The sequence below is a fragment of the Sebastes fasciatus genome, chromosome 19 (assembly GCF_043250625.1).
Source record: "Sebastes fasciatus isolate fSebFas1 chromosome 19, fSebFas1.pri, whole genome shotgun sequence".
NCBI lineage: Eukaryota > Metazoa > Chordata > Actinopteri > Perciformes > Sebastidae > Sebastes > Sebastes fasciatus.
The window spans coordinates 12,364,873-12,384,640 of record NC_133813.1 but is presented as its reverse complement, the minus strand read 5'-3'; positions in this window follow the sequence as shown (position 1 = coordinate 12,384,640).

Genomic DNA, 19,768 nt, shown 5'->3' with positions numbered 1-19,768 from the left:
ATTCCACAGGGGGCAAAGGGCTTTCTCTAAAAACCTTATCCACTCAATCTCAAACGCATACGGTATGAATGTCAAGAGGGTCTTGGCACAGGGACAATCAGAAGTGGCAATGTGGAGCAGATAGGAGCTCAGGAGTGTCTGCTCAAGCTTACATCAACAGAACCTGACTCATAGAGCAGCATGGCCACTGGACCTTTCACCTGCCTACAATTAAAATAAAAAAAAGGATCTCGTACCACCAAGAGGTCACCTTCCCACTAAGGAGTTTGCTAGAGAGGGAGGAGAACAGAAACTTTGGTTTGAACAGTGCTGTGCAGCTTTGAAGAGTCAAATTGGCGGTAGGAAAAAGACATGACTGGTTGTTCTACGCAACCATACATCAAAGATGTGTCGGCCGTGTGCTCTTGGAAAACGGGGAAAAAAAGGTAATTGGTTGACCAAACCATTCAGCTTTACAGATTCACTTTTAATGCCCTCACTGTGATACTATTGTGCGATTTCATTAACCGCAACACTATTTTTGTTATAGGCCGTCTGTCTTGGGAGGCTTTTTTTTTTTACAAAGGCTGTACTAAAAGGGAGGGATCGTCTCACCATGCATAAATATGCCATTAGAAATAGGAATCACCATTACCCCATGGCTAGACACAGGGGCAGAGAATACAGAAGCTTAACCAAAGGGAAGCTTTTTGGATCTATCGACTGGATGCTTTGGTCTCAATGAGCAACCCTGTCTCCTAAAAAATTACGTTCCCATACAACTGCATTCTCAATTACATTTCAAGGGAAATTCCACTTTTGAGGTTGTGAACACCACAAAAAGAGGGTGCATATAGACTCTTTTTGTGAACACGGTAAATACAACCCCATTTGAAGGAAGTAATAGACTCAACGTATCCCCACATAATGATTCACATGATATCTTACAAAAAATTATTCGTCATTGGTTGTGTGTTTCCCAACAAATGTCCAGCAACACGTGATGCACGTGTCAATTTCCGCTTGTTACACACATACAGTCTTTTCAAAATAAACTTTTGTCTCACAGGAAACAACTTAGTTAGGTTTAGGAAAAGACTGACTTGGTTAGGTCTAGGCAACAAAACTACTTAGGTTTAGAAAAAGATCGTGGTTTAGGTTAAAATAACTCCAGAAGTGGCGTAACTTAGGTACGGAAGTTACGTGACGAATACATCAACATTGACATCTGGTTTCACACAAGGTATGAGCAGAGGTCTCCTGGGCGAAAGTCCGAAGTGTGTAATCCTGGTTATCACATCTCATGTTATTTCATGTTTTGATCATTTTCAATTTGTTTCACCTGTCATGTTATTATCGGGTCATATGATTGCCTCCAATTGGTTGTTGGTAGATCAGGCCACACCTGTGTTGTTTATTTGTTATTAGCTGTGACAAAGACCTACGGTGGTTGAAACATGTTGGCTTTTTTAAAGATTCCACCACCTTGTTGTGACTTGTTCTTATATTTTGTAATGCCTGGATTGCCTTCCTATTTATTCTAAAATTGGTAGAAGTCAGACAGTGTATCTATATAAAGCCTCTTATGCCCTGAAGCTTATCGTACTTTTCTTATCTGTCAGTAAAACAAAGAATAGAACGTCCAGCAGGAGCACCTCCCCCGAAATGTTAAACTGAAGGTCAAACAGTAAGAATTGGTGAGATAAAAACACACACAGTAGAAATAGAGAGAAATACACACAGAGACAAAACAGGAAATAGAGATAAAAAGGACACAGAGATAAAGAGAGCGTGTGGGAGAGAAACCATTTAGATGAGGATGTTATGTAATTGTTTCATAACAGATTCAATAATGGCGTTCTTGACCGGGCTAATTGCAGCATTAAATGCTGAGTCAAATGGGAAACTTGAGCTTTGAATTAGTCCAAGGTTGTCCCACCCAAATAGCCTCACAAATTACTGGGCTAATGAGAAAGATGGTTTTAAACCCTGTGATGCAGATTTCATGTCATTGGGGATATTCAGCTTATGATCAAGTCTTCATGTCTCCATGAAAAGAACACTTTAAAGGGTTGAAACCAAAAGTTGAAGAGGGCTGAAAATAAATCAGACATGCCAGGTTTGATTATGTCTTTTTGGTATGAAAACAGCAGAACATAAAGCAGTAAAAATAATACAAATGCATTTTTTTTCAATATCAGTTTTCTTTTTATAACATAAAACAAATGAATACATCTGTTAAAATGTTAACAATTGAAAATAAACTTGTATCAAGATTTTCTAGAAGCAAGTGTCATTTTTCAGTATTTTTTTTTCTGTTTTACAGTGCACTTGTAAACCCAGTTGTTTCTTTTATGTTGTGTCAAGGCTTAAAGATGAATCTTTCTTTTATAAAAGAATGAAACTTAACCTTGGACCCCCACACTCTAGCTTAAACCTGTATTTACTGAGGGTATTGATTCCATCAATAGAGCCGACAGTTCTTATATTCTGTACAACAGTTCTACACAGACGTGCAATTCAGCTGCAGTGGTGCGTATGACTCAGTTTAATGGAGGTGTCAGTGGAACCATCTATTCAACAAAGTTGTTCCGGTTAATTTAAACTGCTAGTAGACCATAGCAATTCTTGAAAAGATGTCGGGCCAATCGACTAATCAATCTTTCAAGCAAGCAGTGTGAAACTCACGGACAAAATAAACTTACAAGTTTTGAAATTCTTGGTGTACAGTATATACCATGTCTTCAGGATTTTACCTAAAAGGATGAGGCTGGCAATATTTTGTATTTTTCTTATAGTCAACACCTCACATTTAAAGACCAAAACCAACAATGAATTAATCCCATTAACAACTATTGTCCACGTCTAAATTTTGACGTAGCTTATTCCTCTGTCAATAGACCATAAACACACAAATGAGCCACAGTGTTGCACTGGCTGACATGTTCCAGCATCACCATGAACGTGGGCACTGTTGTTTTTAAATCAGTCAAACAAACACCGCTTTGCTGCTGTAAATACTCATTAGAGCACTGAACATGTATTAATCCACCTCTAAAAATAGTCCCTAAGAAATGCACGATTAACTCATGTTTGAGTAACGTTTGATAAAAACTACATGCCTACAATTAATGAGTCATTTTTTAAAGAATGAAACCATATATTTATCTCCTTTTTTTTAAAGGTTTATTTCAGTAGGAACCAATGAGCCTGCGGGCCACAGACAGGCTAGGTAAGTCGGAAAACGTGAAGAGATGGACTGACATTGTTGGTTGGATTTTGGTTTTTATGTTTTTTTTGTTTTTTTTTGGACACTACAAAAATACATAATAACACCATTTTTTTCCCTTTAAGATGAGACAGGAGGATGATTTTATTCAATTATTTCAGCGCTTCAATAAAACAACTTTTTATTCAGTGTTTCACAAAGGAACAATTGCGCGGATACAAGTGTGTTTCTTGCACAGATGTGAGAGTGCCAAGGCAACAAGTGTGAGTTTCTGAGTCATACCCACCCCCCATGTGTAATCCAGAGGAACTCAGAATAAAGGTTATCTGGCTTGTCCTACAGAGAGTCTATCAGGGCCAGATGCTGGCTGAAGTGCCGCGGTGCTGTGGCGCGGCCGGCTGCCGCTTCGTGATGACTTCACTCCGCAGGGATGAGTAATGGTAAACAACAGTGGCAGTGTGGTCACGGCTCTGGGGGGAAGCGGTGCCAGAATGGAGCCACAGCAAAATGTCAGCACATCATTCACATCACGGAGTTCATCATTGTCTGTCGGCCAATACAGGGTTTCTAATGAGGCTGTGAGAGCTCTCCCAGTTTGGGCTTCAGCTTTAGGCTTTTTAGCTTTAGAGTGAAAGCTGTTGTTATAAAGACTGAAATTCTCCCTAAAATATCTAATAATAATAAAATATAGGGCTGTTAATCAATTAAATAATTGAATCGCAATGAATCACATGATTGTCCATAGTTAATTGTGATTAATCACACATTTTTTATCTGGTCAAAATTTACCTTAAAGGGAGATTTATAAAGTATTTAATACTCTTATCAACATGGGACTGGGCAAATATGGTTGTTTTATGCAAATGTATGTATATATTCAGTATTGGAAATCAGTTAACATTGCAAAACAATGACAAATATTGTCCAGAAACTATCACAGGTATTGCATTAAGCATAAAAAATGCTCAAATGCTCAAATCATAACATGGCAAACTCAAGTCCAACAGGCAACAACAGCTGTCAGTGTGCTGACTTGACTATGACTTGCCCCGAACTGCATGTGATCATCATAAAGTGGGCATGTGATTCGTAGGTACCCATAGAACCCATTTTCATTCACATATCTTGAGGTCAGATGTCAAGGGACCCCTTCGCTTTAAAACTGAGCCCGCTTCAACCTAAAAGTCAAGTTAATGCGTTAAAGAAATTAGTGTCGTTAAAACAAACTTGCGTTAACACGTTATTATCGCGTTAACTTTGACAGCCCTAAATATAATATATGTTTTATGGACTAACAGACAGATAGGAAGAGAGAAAAAAAGAGCTCCACACACATTGGATCGAACACAAAACAAAAGACGGCTTTTGAAGTCAAGAGACGATTAAGGATCAGGGTTAACCGACTCCCACCTCAGCCCTTTGTTCTACCATTGCCAACTGATTTTCAACACATCAAAACTAACAACACGCCATTCCATCTCTCCAATCTAGTTTTAGCTCCACCTCCGCATGCAAGCGAAAACATCACAGCCCACCTCCAGCAGCCAGGCCAACTTCTCCCTCGGAGCCCACTCAGTCTCCTCGGCTGTCGTGAGCCAATTACAGTACAGCCACAGTTGTCTGGTTTCAGGCCGGTCGTCTTAACAAGCCTGGCTCTTGGATCTTTAAAACTCATTTGAGGAAATAATGAAGGGCTCTCGTGAATGTGTGAAAGTGTTCGTGTATCTCCTCTACTCTATGTGCACAAAAAACATGCAACATATAAATTATTTTTATCACCCAATAACAGTCTTCTTGTTTTCACGCTTCAATATATTCTCCCAGATAATAAGTAATCAGAAGAAACCAACAATATAAGCTGGTTATTACAAGGCATAAAGGCTGTGAAGGGACAAATTAAATCTCTGTAATTGAACACCCTGTGTGGACTGACATCTGTGTACTACATTCGACTGTGACCGTGCCCATAATTTGGGGCTGTGTCTGCTGTGACATTGCAGATAACAGGGCCTTGTGAAATGTAGACTTCTTCTGTTTTTAAATGGTCCAGTGGAATCTAACCTCCCTTCGGTTCACACGTCTCTGCTGGACACTTTTTTTTATTTATTTAGCTCCTCATTATGTGCCAAAAGCCCCCTGTGTCTGGAGGAGGTTGGAGTGCTGCTTTGGGGGGGTGAACATCATTAGTTCTATTAAATCTGTGTCGAAGTTTGAGAGAAAGAGAAGTTAGGGAATGGCGGTGAGGGGACAAAACAAAGATGAAAAGGCACTGTTTTTGGCTTTTGCTGCAGCTCAACATGACTCGGCACAACCGAAAAACACTGTAAGAAAAGGTACTGAACTGTATCCCAAAAGAAGGTGTAAAGAAAAATGCTGATGGCAAAAAAGAAATGCAACAACAGCTACTGTTTTGCATACATAACAGCTTTGAATGAATAAAAAAAAATGTGTGGTTTCACTCCATTAGATATGTCCTTGGTATTATGCATGCTGTCCTTGGTATTATGCATGCTGTCCTTGGTATTATGCATGCTGTCCTTGGTATTATGCATGCTGGCCCACTAACAACTACTGTCCATGTCCAAATTGTGATGTAGCGTATGCCTCTGTGCCATAGACCATAAAAACATCAGTGAGCCACAGTGGTGCACTGGCTGACATGTTCCAGCATCACCATGAATGTGGGCACTGTATTTTTTTTTTAAATCAGTCAAACAAACACCATTTTGCTGCTGTAAGTACTCATTGGAGCACTGAATGTGTATTCATCCACTTCTAAAAATAGTCTCCAAGAAATGCACGATTAACCCATGTTCAAGTAACGTTTGATAAAAATGACAGTGCCCACAATTGTTTTGGCTTTTGCTGCAGCTCAACATGACTCTGTGAACAGAGTGCTGATGGCAAAAGAGAAATACAACAACAGCTACTGTTCTAAATCTTCAGCTTGTATTGCATGCAAAACCACTTTAAATAAATTAAATAAAAATATGTGGCTACAATCCTTTAGGTGTGTCCCTTGATATTATGCATGCTGGCTCATTTTTATGGCTCATTGGTACCTAAATTGTAACATTAATGTTATTAATTACACCTGCGCTTTTCCTGTTATGACAGTTCAAAATATCTGCTTCATCCATTGACAGGAGCACTGGCACAACAGCACTGCTCGGGGCGATTGTGACCACAACAGCTGTGTGAGGTTTGGCACCGACTTAGGTTCAGATTGGGCTGCCTGACATTGGGCTGCCTGGCATTAGCGATGCGCTACATCATCACATCTCTATGGAGTGTGAGTAGTAATAGGAGGGTTCCTTTGCGCGTGCATGTGAAATGCGCGTGCACGTGCGTGTGTGCGTACATGTGTGTACATGTGTGTGCGCGTGCGTGTGTGTGTGTGGGTGGATACAGGTGAACCCTAGGTGACCCAGGGGACCTTTTTGTGACCCTGGTGTCCTTTTTGTAACCCTAGGGCTGATGTTAATTATTGGTAGTTGTCCAAAGGTGTCTGCTGTAGGTGTTATCAGTTGCTCTGCCAACAAAAAAAAAAGAAGACCCCATCCTGTGGATCCTGCTTCAGTGAACAAAACACCGTTGTATCCCAATATGTGTGTTTATTACAGTACCATTAAAAGTTCAAACAAACCCCTGGTCCCTGTGACCAAATGTTTTTGCCTTTTTGGTGTGCCACAGAAGACCCATACTGTTGATCCTGATTCAGATAAAAAAAAAAAAGTCAGTTGTATCCAAGATGTTATCAGTTGCTCTGTAAACAAAAGAAGACCCCTCCTGTGGATCCTGCTTCAGTGAACAAAACACAGTTGTATCCCTATATGTGAACTCCGATGCATCCCAATATGTGTCTTTATTACAGTACCCATAAAAGATCAAGCAAACTAGGGTTTGCTGTGGTCAAAATGTTTATGGCTTTTGATGATGTGGTGGTTGGTACTGTTTGCAGGCTATAGCAGCATGGATCCTGTAACCATATGTTTGTTTGTGAGAGGGTGTATGGATTAGCGTTGTTCGTAGTCGATATTAACATGTATCCAGGACAAATGGTGTGAGAAGGGAAGTATGTCATCTCCTTCATGTCATCTCCTAAAATTCTTTATGAGATGTATCTGTGAGAGGGGGTGGGGTATGGGGATGTATTGTTTGTAATAGATATCAGCATGTATCCAGGGACAAAGGGGGTGGATGTGAGCGGGATGGGGGTCAGCTCTTGTATGCCATCTCCTAAAATTCTTTAGGAGATGTATCTGTGCTGTAATGATTTGTTAACATTTTAAATTGGTAGATGTGTGTTAGTACACCACTAATTTTGCTTGTAGTCATCTCCCAAAAAAAAAAAAAGCGGTGCAATGTCGGTAGAGTTACAATATAGTGGGTTTTTAAAAAAAAAAAAAAAAAAATGTATGTAGTGTGAATGGGGCAACCTCAAGGCCTGTCAACCATGCGTATTCATGAGATGTCACTAGCTCCATCTTTTACCTACACTTTGTGTATATAGTCAGCATTCAGCTGAGGCCGTGTTTACCAAACTTCACAACTTTTGAAGAGGACGCTTTTCCTAACGCCACTCTTGCATTTTGCACATTAGGTACAGTGTTCTTTTCTTTGGATGCTTCATTTTTGGCGTCTGTGAACATAGAGCTGATGTGACTTGCCAAAAAGCCCCAGTTTTGTCTCATCTGTCCAAAAGACATTCTCCAAGAAGCTTTGTGGCTTGTCAATATGCATTTTGGCATATTCCAGTCTCACTTTTTTATGATTTGGTGTCCTCCGGGGTTGTCTGCCATTAAGTCCACTTTGGCTCAAACAGGAGAAAATGGCTCATGGACTACTACTAAAACACTATGAATACTATAGAACTAACTAGCATTGTTAGAAAAATAATTATTAATGGGACAAATTTCTTGGGTATTTTAGCGTGCGATCAACTACCTAAACACATCAGGCTGCTTGGAGATGGTCTTATAGCTTTTACCTTTAACATGCTTGTCTATAATTTTCTTTCTAATCTCCTGAGACAACTCTCTCCTTAGCTTTCTGTGGTCCATGTTCAGTGTGGTACACACCATGATACCAATGTTTAATGTGTCCCTATGGTCAAATTATTTTAAATCTTTTCTAGGGGTACCATCATTTTTGTCCAGGCCAGCTTCATTAGTTTGTTTTTTTAAATGATTCTGAACCAAAATTCAAAAACATTAGCTGATTTTCATTAGTTCATTTTCAATACATTTTTATTATTACTTTTTGTCAGTCTCAAGTTATTTCAGTGACCATTGTTTTTTTATTCTTTCTTTAACGGAAGGGTACCAACAATTTTGACTATGTGTGTAGATACACACACACACACACACACACACACACACATACAGTATATACATATGTCTATATCACACCCGCTTACATATAGATATCCACTTAGACACATTCGCTTACACAGTTATCTATTCTATTTTACAGACAAAAAAAAAAAGGACATATTTACATCCCTTTAGTTGACCTTTTTGTCGACATTACTTATTAATTAATTTTGTTTAACTCCAATCCTCACCCTGACTCAAAGTAGCCCACCCATGATCAAAAATGATATTCTGTTCTTTTATTTCTATTAACATCCCTCTCAAGAACCCACTGATGTTTCAAAAACATTTTTGAAATGTTCAGTGTTTAACTGTTGTCTTTTTATAGCTTTAAATATAAATGCTTTCCCCATCATAATGATGATGTTGTTCAGGTCTTTTCCTTTTTTTCATCACCCCTTAAATCACCAAACATTATAGATAAAGGACAACTATAGAAATTTGATTTGTAGACTGAGATCCACTTTTTTTCAACGTTAATCCAAAATAATGCAACTTCCTTACAATACCAAAAAATAAATGAATGTCTGACTCCTCTTCCTCCTCACACAATCTACACATGTCACATTGTTGGATGCCCCATTTTTTTTTTTTTTAGCATTCTCTTAGTAGGCAAGAATTTGTAGATTAGTTTTAGTTGTAAAATTCTAATGGAGACATCAAAAGAAGTTGTGTAAATACATGCATATACTTTCCTCCATGGGATACATTTGTCTAACAAATACCCCCATTTTTGACTGGATAGCTACTGGTGTAGCAGAAATGTGTTTAAGTTGCATGTATAACTGATATATTTTCTTGTTTATTTTTGTCTTATTCATCCATGTTGTGTCCTTAATGTAGGGGTAACATGCCATTTGTTTTGTACATAATAATAGTTTCCTTTTCCAGATCTGAGGTATAGCTGCACAGAGTTGATTAAATGTAAAAAGGTCACAAACATTACCGTATACTATTTTAAATTCATCATAAGTCTTGATTTCGCCCCCACTATTCAAGAGGTCATTTATAAATAATATTCCTTTTTTCAAACATTGATTCAATAAAGATACGGTGATCATTAATCAAAATATTTCTATTATACCACAACACTTGGCTCTGGATTTCATAACTTCACTCTGGTTGATGATATTGGTATTGAAACCAACTGACTATGGCCTCTTCCAAAAAGCCGGATAAGTATGGAAATGACTTTCTCTTTAATATAGTGAACTGAAAAGCAGTTAACTGGAGGTAAGGATAGAGTTCTTTGTGGAACAGAGGATGAGCAGACCTCAATCATTTTGCTGAAAACCACTGCGGATTTAAGATACATTTTGGTATAAGGGATGCTTTTAGTGCAAAGTTGAGTGCCTTAAGGTTTAACAATTTAAGTCCACAGTGTTTGTAATCATTATACAGATAAGCTCTTTTTAATTTTGTCAGGCTTCCAACCCCATATGAAATTGAACACATTTTGCTCATATTTTTTAAACAGCTCCTCTCCTGGGGTAGGTAATGACATGAGGATATAGATAAACTGAGGAATCACTAAGGAATTTATCACTGTTATTTTTTTCCATATAAAGTTAAGTTAGTCATTCCCCAAACTCTTTAATTTTCTGTCTACTGTATGTAGCTTTCTATCAAAGTTTTCCTTCGTGATAAGGTCCATGTCTTTAGGGATATGTATACCAATGACATCTATTGGGCCATCTGACCATTTTAGTGGGCAGATTACTATAGATATTAAAATTTGTACCTTTCAGAGATCCAATTCGCAGCACAGTACATTTATCATAGTTAGGTTTTAGTCCGGAAATTACTGAGAAGTTATTCAACTCTTTAACCAATGCAGTAAAGGATGCAACATTTGGTTGATTTTGAAAGTTTACATCGTCCGCATACATTGATATTTTTGATTCCAAACTATTTATTCTCAAACCTTGTATGTTGTTATTCATTCTTACTTTTTTGTGCTAAGATTTCTATAGCTATAATAAATAGATACGCAGACAGTGGACATCCTTCTTTCAATCTTCTATATTGCTTAATTGTTTCAGAAAAAAAACATTGTTTATTATTTTACACTTTGGATTACTATACATTACTTTTTATCCAACTAATTAAAGAGTCTCCAAAGTTAAAATATTCTAAACATTTATAAATAAAATCCATACGTACTTTATCGAAAGCTTTCTCAAAGGCAGCAAAAAAAAAAAAAAAAAAAAAAAAAATGAAAGCAGGGGTTTTTGTTGAGTCATAATATTCAATTATTTCAATTATTTGTCTAATACTGTCACTGATAGATCGACACTGTAAGAAGCCACAATGATCTGGATGAATAATATTGGGCAGTACTAGTTTTAATCTGTTTGCAAGACATTTGGCTAATATTTTAGCATCGTTACATTGTAGTGTGATTGGCCTCCAATTCTTTAGAGTAGTGGGATCTTTATACCTTCCACCTGAATCTTGTTTCAATAATAGTGAGATTAAACCTTCCTGTTGAGTTTCTGTAAGTTGTTTTTTTTTTGCTATATAACCAGTTGAAGGTGTTCAGCAAAGGTGTTTTAACAGACTCATAGAAGGTTTGATAAAAGTTTACAGGTATGCCATCGGCTCCTGGACTTTTTACCTTTTTCAAAGGAGTTAATAGCGGGATGTAATTCCATCCAGCGTAATAAGTCCCTCACAAGATTTGTTTCTTTCTCTGTTAACTTTACGGTATTATCGTCTTGAGAATTGGGGCTAGTATTTTGAGGCAATAAATCCTCTGGTAGGCTCTGTAAGGAGTACAATTTTGAAAAGTAATTATGTTGTACCAGCAAAATTTCCCTTGGTTTTTTCAATGATTTTATTTCCTACTACAAGCTTCAAAACATTTTTCTTTACAGTGTTTTTTATACTGCAGATTTAAAAAATATTTGGTTGATCTCTCCCGATTTTTCCAGCCATTCTATTCTATTTCTCAAATATGATACGTTGGCTTTCTCTGCACATAGTCTTTCTAACTCTCTTTCCTTGTGCTCAAGATTGTCCAGTAGAGCTTGTGACACATTTGTATTATTGTCTACCCGTTCTGTTAAATCTTCTATCTCAGCTATCAATATTTTTTCTGTCTCCAAACGATTTTTAATTTTCCTTGAGCTGTATTGAATGCAGTGTCCCCTTAAGGTGTATTTTAAAAGCATCCCATATAATCAAAGGATCCGCTGTATCATTATTCACTACAAAGAAATCTTTTATGAATTTGTTTGTTGTATATATAAACTCTTTATCCTTCAATTAGCTTCTGATTTAATTTCCAGTATCCTGGACCCCTATGAAAAGTTGTGGTACAAATGCTCAAGGTTATAAGATGATGATCTGACCTAAATCTCTCTTTAATCTCGATTTTATTCATTTTTGGAGTCAAAGAAAATGATGTTAAGAAATAATCTATTCTGCTAGCCTGATTTCCTCGTCCCCATGTATATCTTGTTTGCTTTGGATTTTGCAATCGCCATATGTCAATTAAATCTAGTGAGGTCATGAGGCCAGAAATAGCATTATATGCTCTAGAATGATAATTCTTAGTTTGTATGCCTTTTCGATCCAGATCTACATCCAACACAGTGTTGTAGTCTCCTGTCATTATCAAATTTTTATCATGTAGTTTTTTTTTTTCTTGCAACATGTTGAATATATCTTGAAAGAAGAGTGGATCATCAGAATTAGGTGCATACAGATTTACTAATACAAATTCTAGGCTATTCACCAATATATCTTGTATAATATATCTACCTGCTTGATGTATTATTGTATCATTGACCACAATATCTACTTCCTTTTTATACATTATCATTACAACTTTAGAATTTGAGCATCCGTGTGAAAAGTATATGTTATCCCCTCCACTCTGTTTTCCATTTAATCTCATACAGTCGGGTAGAGTAAACAAAATATATCATAGTTTTTATCCGTAAGCCAACTATTAAAGTGTCCCCTTTTCTTCCTATCAGCTAAACCGTTACAGTTGAAGCTTGATATTACTAACTTAGACATATTTGATCTTCAGTGGATTCTATACTTTCATGATTCTTGAAAAAAAAAAAAGGAAGGAAATAATAATAGTGACACCAAAACAACGGGAAGGGGCTGAAAAAAAGAAAACATACAAAAGGCAAAAAACAATTAAGGTAATATAATAAAGTAAATTTAAAAAATAAAATACAAAAACAGAAGCATATAACACAGGATCATATTTGGATCCCTCGAGTAAACTGACGTAAGATTGGGATGCTCAGCCTGAGCTCGCCTTGCTTAATTATAAAAGGGGCACCGTAAGTCTGATTGTCTTACAGTAATTGAAGGTGGTTCAAATAATGCAATTTGCTTTGCGACACTAAGCTATTCCCCTCTCCCCTCTTCTCATTGCCCATTCCTGGACACACCATACCAACCCAACTTCCCACCTTCACGTATTTCCTGTTTCTTCCATCCTCTGATGATATATTTTCTATTGTCATATTTCTCTCCCTTTTTAAATAGCGTCTAAGAGAAACATTTTACTATAACAAAACATCCAATCCCAATTTATGAGAACAAAAGATCATCAATGCAGAAAATAAAAAAATGATGATCTTTTGTTCTTAGTTTTGCGCTCATAAATTGGGATTGGATGTTTTGTTATAGTAAAATGTTTCTCTTAGACGCTATTTAAAAAGGGAGAGAAATATGACAATAGAAAATATATCATCAGAGGATGGAAGAAACAGGAAATACGTGAAGGTGGGAAGTTGGGTTGGTATGGTGTGTCCAGGAATGGGCAATGAGAAGAGGGGAGAGGGGAATAGCTTAGTGTCGCAAAGCAAATTGCATTATTTGAACCACCTTCAATTACTGTAAGACAATCAGACTTACGGTGCCCCTTTTATAATTAAGCAAGGCGAGCTCAGGCTGAGCATCCCAATCTTACGTCAGTTTACTCGAGGGATCCAAATATGATCCTGTGTTATATGCTTCTGTTTTTGTATTTTATTTTTTAAATTTACTTTATTATATTACCTTAATTGTTTTTTGCCTTTTGTATGTTTTCTTTTTTTCAGCCCCTTCCCGTTGTTTTGGTGTCACTATTATTATTTCCTTCCTTTTTTTTTTTTCAAGAATCATGAAAGTATAGAATCCACTGAAGATCAAATATGTCTAAGTTAGTAATATCAAGCTTCAACTGTAACGGTTTAGCTGATAGGAAGAAAAGGGGACACTTTAATAGTTGGCTTACGGATAAAAACTATGATATATTTTGTTTACTCTACCCGACTGTATGAGATTAAATGGAAAACAGAGTGGAGGGGATAACATATACTTTTCACACGGATGCTCAAATTCTAAAGTTGTAATGATAATGTATAAAAAGGAAGTAGATATTGTGGTCAATGATACAATAATACATCAAGCAGGTAGATATATTATACAAGATATATTGGTGAATAGCCTAGAATTTGTATTAGTAAATCTGTATGCACCTAATTCTGATGATCCACTCTTCTTTCAAGATATATTCAACATGTTGCAAGAAAAAAAAAAACTACATGATAAAAATTTGATAATGACAGGAGACTACAACACTGTGTTGGATGTAGATCTGGATCGAAAAGGCATACAAACTAAGAATTATCATTCTAGAGCATATAATGCTATTTCTGGCCTCATGACCTCACTAGATTTAATTGACATATGGCGATTGCGAAATCCAAAGCAAACAAGATATACATGGAGACGAGGAAATCAGGCTAGCAGAATAGATTATTTCTTAACATCATTTTCTTTGACTCCAAAAATGAATAAAATCGAGATTAAAGAGAGATTTAGGTCAGATCATCATCTTATAACCTTGAGCATTTGTACCACAACTTTTCATAGGGGTCCAGGATACTGGAAATTAAATCAGAAGCTAATTGAAGGATAAAGAGTTTATATATACAACAAACAAATTCATAAAAGATTTCTTTGTAGTGAATAATGATACAGCGGATCCTTTGATTATATGGGATGCTTTTAAAATACACCTTAAGGGGACACTGCATTCAATACAGCTCAAGGAAAATTAAAAATCGTTTGGAGACAGAAAAAATATTGATAGCTGAGATAGAAGATTTAACAGAACGGGTAGACAATAATACAAATGTGTCACAAGCTCTACTGGACAATCTTGAGCACAAGGAAAGAGAGTTAGAAAGACTATGTGCAGAGAAAGCCAACGTATCATATTTGAGAAATAGAATAGAATGGCTGGAAAAATCGGGAGAGATCAACCAAATATTTTTTAAATCTGCAGTATAAAAAACACTGTAAAGAAAAATGTTTTGAAGCTTGTAGTAGGAAATAAAATCATTGAAAAAACCAAGGGAAATTTTGCTGGTACAACATAATTACTTTTCAAAATTGTACTCCTTACAGAGCCTACCAGAGGATTTATTGCCTCAAAATACTAGCCCCAATTCTCAAGACGATAATACCGTAAAGTTAACAGAGAAAGAAACAAATCTTGTGAGGGACTTATTACGCTGGATGGAATTACATCCAGCTATTAACTCCTTTGAAAAAGGTAAAAAGTCCAGGAGCCGATGGCATACCTGTAAACTTTTATCAAACCTTCTATGAGTCTGTTAAAACACCTTTGCTGAACACCTTCAACTGGTTATATAGCAAAAAAAAAACAACTTACAGAAACTCAACAGGAAGGTTTAATCTCACTATTATTGAAACAAGATTCAGGTGGAAGGTATAAAGATCCCACTACTCTAAAGAATTGGAGGCCAATCACACTACAATGTAACGATGCTAAAATATTAGCCAAATGTCTTGCAAACAGATTAAAACTAGTACTGCCCAATATTATTCATCCAGATCATTGTGGCTTCTTACAGTGTCGATCTATCAGTGACAGTATTAGACAAATAATTGAAATAATTGAATATTATGACTCAACAAAAACCCCTGCTTTCATTTTTTTTTTTTTTTTTTTTTTTTTTGCTGCCTTTGAGAAAGCTTTCGATAAAGTACGTATGGATTTTATTTATAAATGTTTAGAATATTTTAACTTTGGAGACTCTTTAATTAGTTGGATAAAAAGTAATGTATAGTAATCCAAAGTGTAAAATAATAAACAATGTTTTTTTTCTGAAACAATTAAGCAATATAGAAGATTGAAAGAAGGATGTCCACTGTCTGCGTATCTATTTATTATAGCTATAGAAATCTTAGCACAAAAAAGTAAGAATGAATAACAACATACAAGGTTTGAGAATAAATAGTTTGGAATCAAAAATATCAATGTATGCGGACGATGTAAACTTTCAAAATCAACCAAATGTTGCATCCTTTACTGCATTGGTTAAAGAGTTGAATAACTTCTCAGTAATTTCCGGACTAAAACCTAACTATGATAAATGTACTGTGCTGCGAATTGGATCTCTGAAAGGTACAAATTTTAATATCTATAGTAATCTGCCCACTAAAATGGTCAGATGGCCCAATAGATGTCATTGGTATACATATCCCTAAAGACATGGACCTTATCACGAAGGAAAACTTTGATAGAAAGCTACATACAGTAGACAGAAAATTAAAGAGTTTGGGGAATGACTAACTTAACTTTATATGGAAAAAAATAACAGTGATAAATTCCTTAGTGATTCCTCAGTTTATCTATATCCTCATGTCATTACCTACCCCAGGAGAGGAGCTGTTTAAAAAATATGAGCAAAATGTGTTCAATTTCATATGGGGTTGGAAGCCTGACAAAATTAAAAAGAGCTTATCTGTATAATGATTACAAACACTGTGGACTTAAATTGTTAAACCTTAAGGCACTCAACTTTGCACTAAAAGCATCCCTTATACCAAAATGTATCTTAAATCCGCAGTGGTTTTCAGCAAAATGATTGAGGTCTGCTCATCCTCTGTTCCACAAAGAACTCTATCCTTACCTCCAGTTAACTGCTTTTCAGTTCACTATATTAAAGAGAAAGTCATTTCCATACTTATCCGGCTTTTTGGAAGAGGCCATAGTCAGTTGGTTTCAATACCAATATCATCAACCAGAGTGAAGTTATGAAATCCAGAGCCAAGTGTTGTGGTATAATAGAAATATTTTGATTAATGATCACCGTATCTTTATTGAATCAATGTTTGAAAAAAGGAATATTATTTATAAATGACCTCTTGAATAGTGGGGGCGAAATCAAGACTTATGATGAATTTAAAATAGTATACGGTAATGTTTGTGACCTTTTTACATTTAATCAACTCTGTGCAGCTATACCTCAGATCTGGAAAAGGAAACTATTATTATGTACAAAACAAATGGCATGTTACCCCTACATTAAGGACACAACATGGATGAATAAGACAAAAATAAACAAGAAAATATATCAGTTATACATGCAACTTAAACACATTTCTGCTACACCAGTAGCTATCCAGTCAAAAATGGGGGTATTTGTTAGACAAATGTATCCCATGGAGGAAAGTATATGCATGTATTTACACAACTTCTTTTGATGTCTCCATTAGAATTTTACAACTAAAACTAATCTACAAATTCTTGCCTACTAAGAGAATGCTAAAAAAAAAAAAAATGGGGCATCCAACAATGTGACATGTGTAGATTGTGTGAGGAGGAAGAGGAGTCAGACATTCATTTATTTTTTGGTATTGTAAGGAAGTTGCATTATTTTGGATTAACGTTGAAAAAAAGTGGATCTCAGTCTACAAATCAAATTTCTATAGTTGTCCTTTATCTATAATGTTTGGTGATTTAAGGGGTGATGAAAAAAAGGAAAAGACCTGAACAACATCATCATTATGATGGGGAAAGCATTTATATTTAAAGCTATAAAAAGACAACAGTTAAACACTGAACATTTCAAAAATGTTTTTGAAACATCAGTGGGTTCTTGAGAGGGATGTTAATAGAAATAAAAGAACAGAATATCATTTTTGATCATGGGTGGGCTACTTTGAGTCAGGGTGAGGATTGGAGTTAAACAAAATTAATTAATAAGTAATGTCGACAAAAAGGTCAACTAAAGGGATGTAAATATGTCCTTTTTTTTTTTGTCTGTAAAATAGAATAGATAACTGTGTAAGCGAATGTGTCTAAGTGGATATCTATATGTAAGCGGGTGTGATATAGACATATGTATATACTGTATGTGTGTGTGTGTGTGTGTGTGTGTGTGTGTATCTACACACATAGTCAAAATTGTTGGTACCCTTCCGTTAAAGAAAGAATAAAAAAACAATGGTCACTGAAATAACTTGAGACTGACAAAAAGTAATAATAAAAATGTATTGAAAATGAACTAATGAAAATCAGCTAATGTTTTTGAATTTTGGTTCAGAATCATTTAAAAAAACAAACTAATGAAGCTGGCCTGGACAAAAATGATGGTACCCCTAGAAAAGATTTAAAATAATTTGACCATAGGGACACATTAAACATTGGTATCATGGTGTGTACCACACTGAACATGGACCACAGAAAGCTAAGGAGAGAGTTGTCTCAGGAGATTAGAAAGAAAATTATAGACAAGCATGTTAAAGGTAAAAGCTATAAGACCATCTCCAAGCAGCCTGATGTGTTTAGGTAGTTGATCGCACGCTAAAATACCCAAGAAATTTGTCCCATTAATAATTATTTTTCTAACAATGCTAGTTAGTTCTATAGTATTCATAGTGTTTTAGTAGTAGTCCATGAGCCATTTTCTCCTGTTTGAGCCAAAGTGGACTTAATGGCAGACAACCCCGGAGGACACCAAATCATAAAAAAGTGAGACTGGAATATGCCAAAATGCATATTGACAAGCCACAAAGCTTCTTGGAGAATGTCTTTTGGACAGATGAGACAAAACTGGGGCTTTTTGGCAAGTCACATCAGCTCTATGTTCACAGACGCCAAAAATGAAGCATCCAAAGAAAAGAACACTGTACCTAATGTGCAAAATGCAAGAGTGGCGTTAGGAAAAGCGTCCTCTTCAAAAGTTGTGAAGTTTGGTAAACACGGCCTCAGCTGAATGCTGACTATATACACAAAGTGTAGGTAAAAGATGGAGCTAGTGACATCTCATGAATACGCATGGTTGACAGGCCTTGAGGTTGCCCCATTCACACTACATACATTTTTTTTTTTTTTTTTTTAAAAACCCACTATATTGTAACTCTACCGACATTGCACCGCTTTTTTTTTTTTTTGGGAGATGACTACAAGCAAAATTAGTGGTGTACTAACACACATCTACCAATTTAAAATGTTAACAAATCATTACAGCACAGATACATCTCCTAAAGAATTTTAGGAGATGGCATACAAGAGCTGACCCCCATCCCGCTCACATCCACCCCCTTTGTCCCTGGATACATGCTGATATCTATTACAAACAATACATCCCCATACCCCACCCCCTCTCACAGATACATCTCATAAAGAATTTTAGGAGATGACATGAAGGAGATGACATACTTCCCTTCTCACACCATTTGTCCTGGATACATGTTAATATCGACTACGAACAACGCTAATCCATACACCCTCTCACAAACAAACATATGGTTACAGGATCCATGCTGCTATAGCCTGCAAACAGTACCAACCACCACATCATCAAAAGCCATAAACATTTTGACCACAGCAAACCCTAGTTTGCTTGATCTTTTATGGGTACTGTAATAAAGACACATATTGGGATGCATCGGAGTTCACATATAGGGATACAACTGTGTTTTGTTCACTGAAGCAGGATCCACAGGAGGGGGTCTTCTTTTGTTTACAGAGCAACTGATAACATCTTGGATACAACTGACTTTTTTTTTTTTATCTGAATCAGGATCAACAGTATGGGTCTTCTGTGGCACACCAAAAAGGCAAAAACATTTGGTCACAGGGACCAGGGGTTTGTTTGAACTTTTAATGGTACTGTAATAAACACACATATTGGGATACAACGGTGTTTTGTTCACTGAAGCAGGATCCACAGGATGGGGTCTTCTTTTTTTTTTGTTGGCAGAGCAACTGATAACACCTACAGCAGACACCTTTGGACAACTACCAATAATTAACATCAGCCCTAGGGTTACAAAAAGGACACCAGGGTCACAAAAAGGTCCCCTGGGTCACCTAGGGTTCACCTGTATCCACCCACACACACACACGCACGCG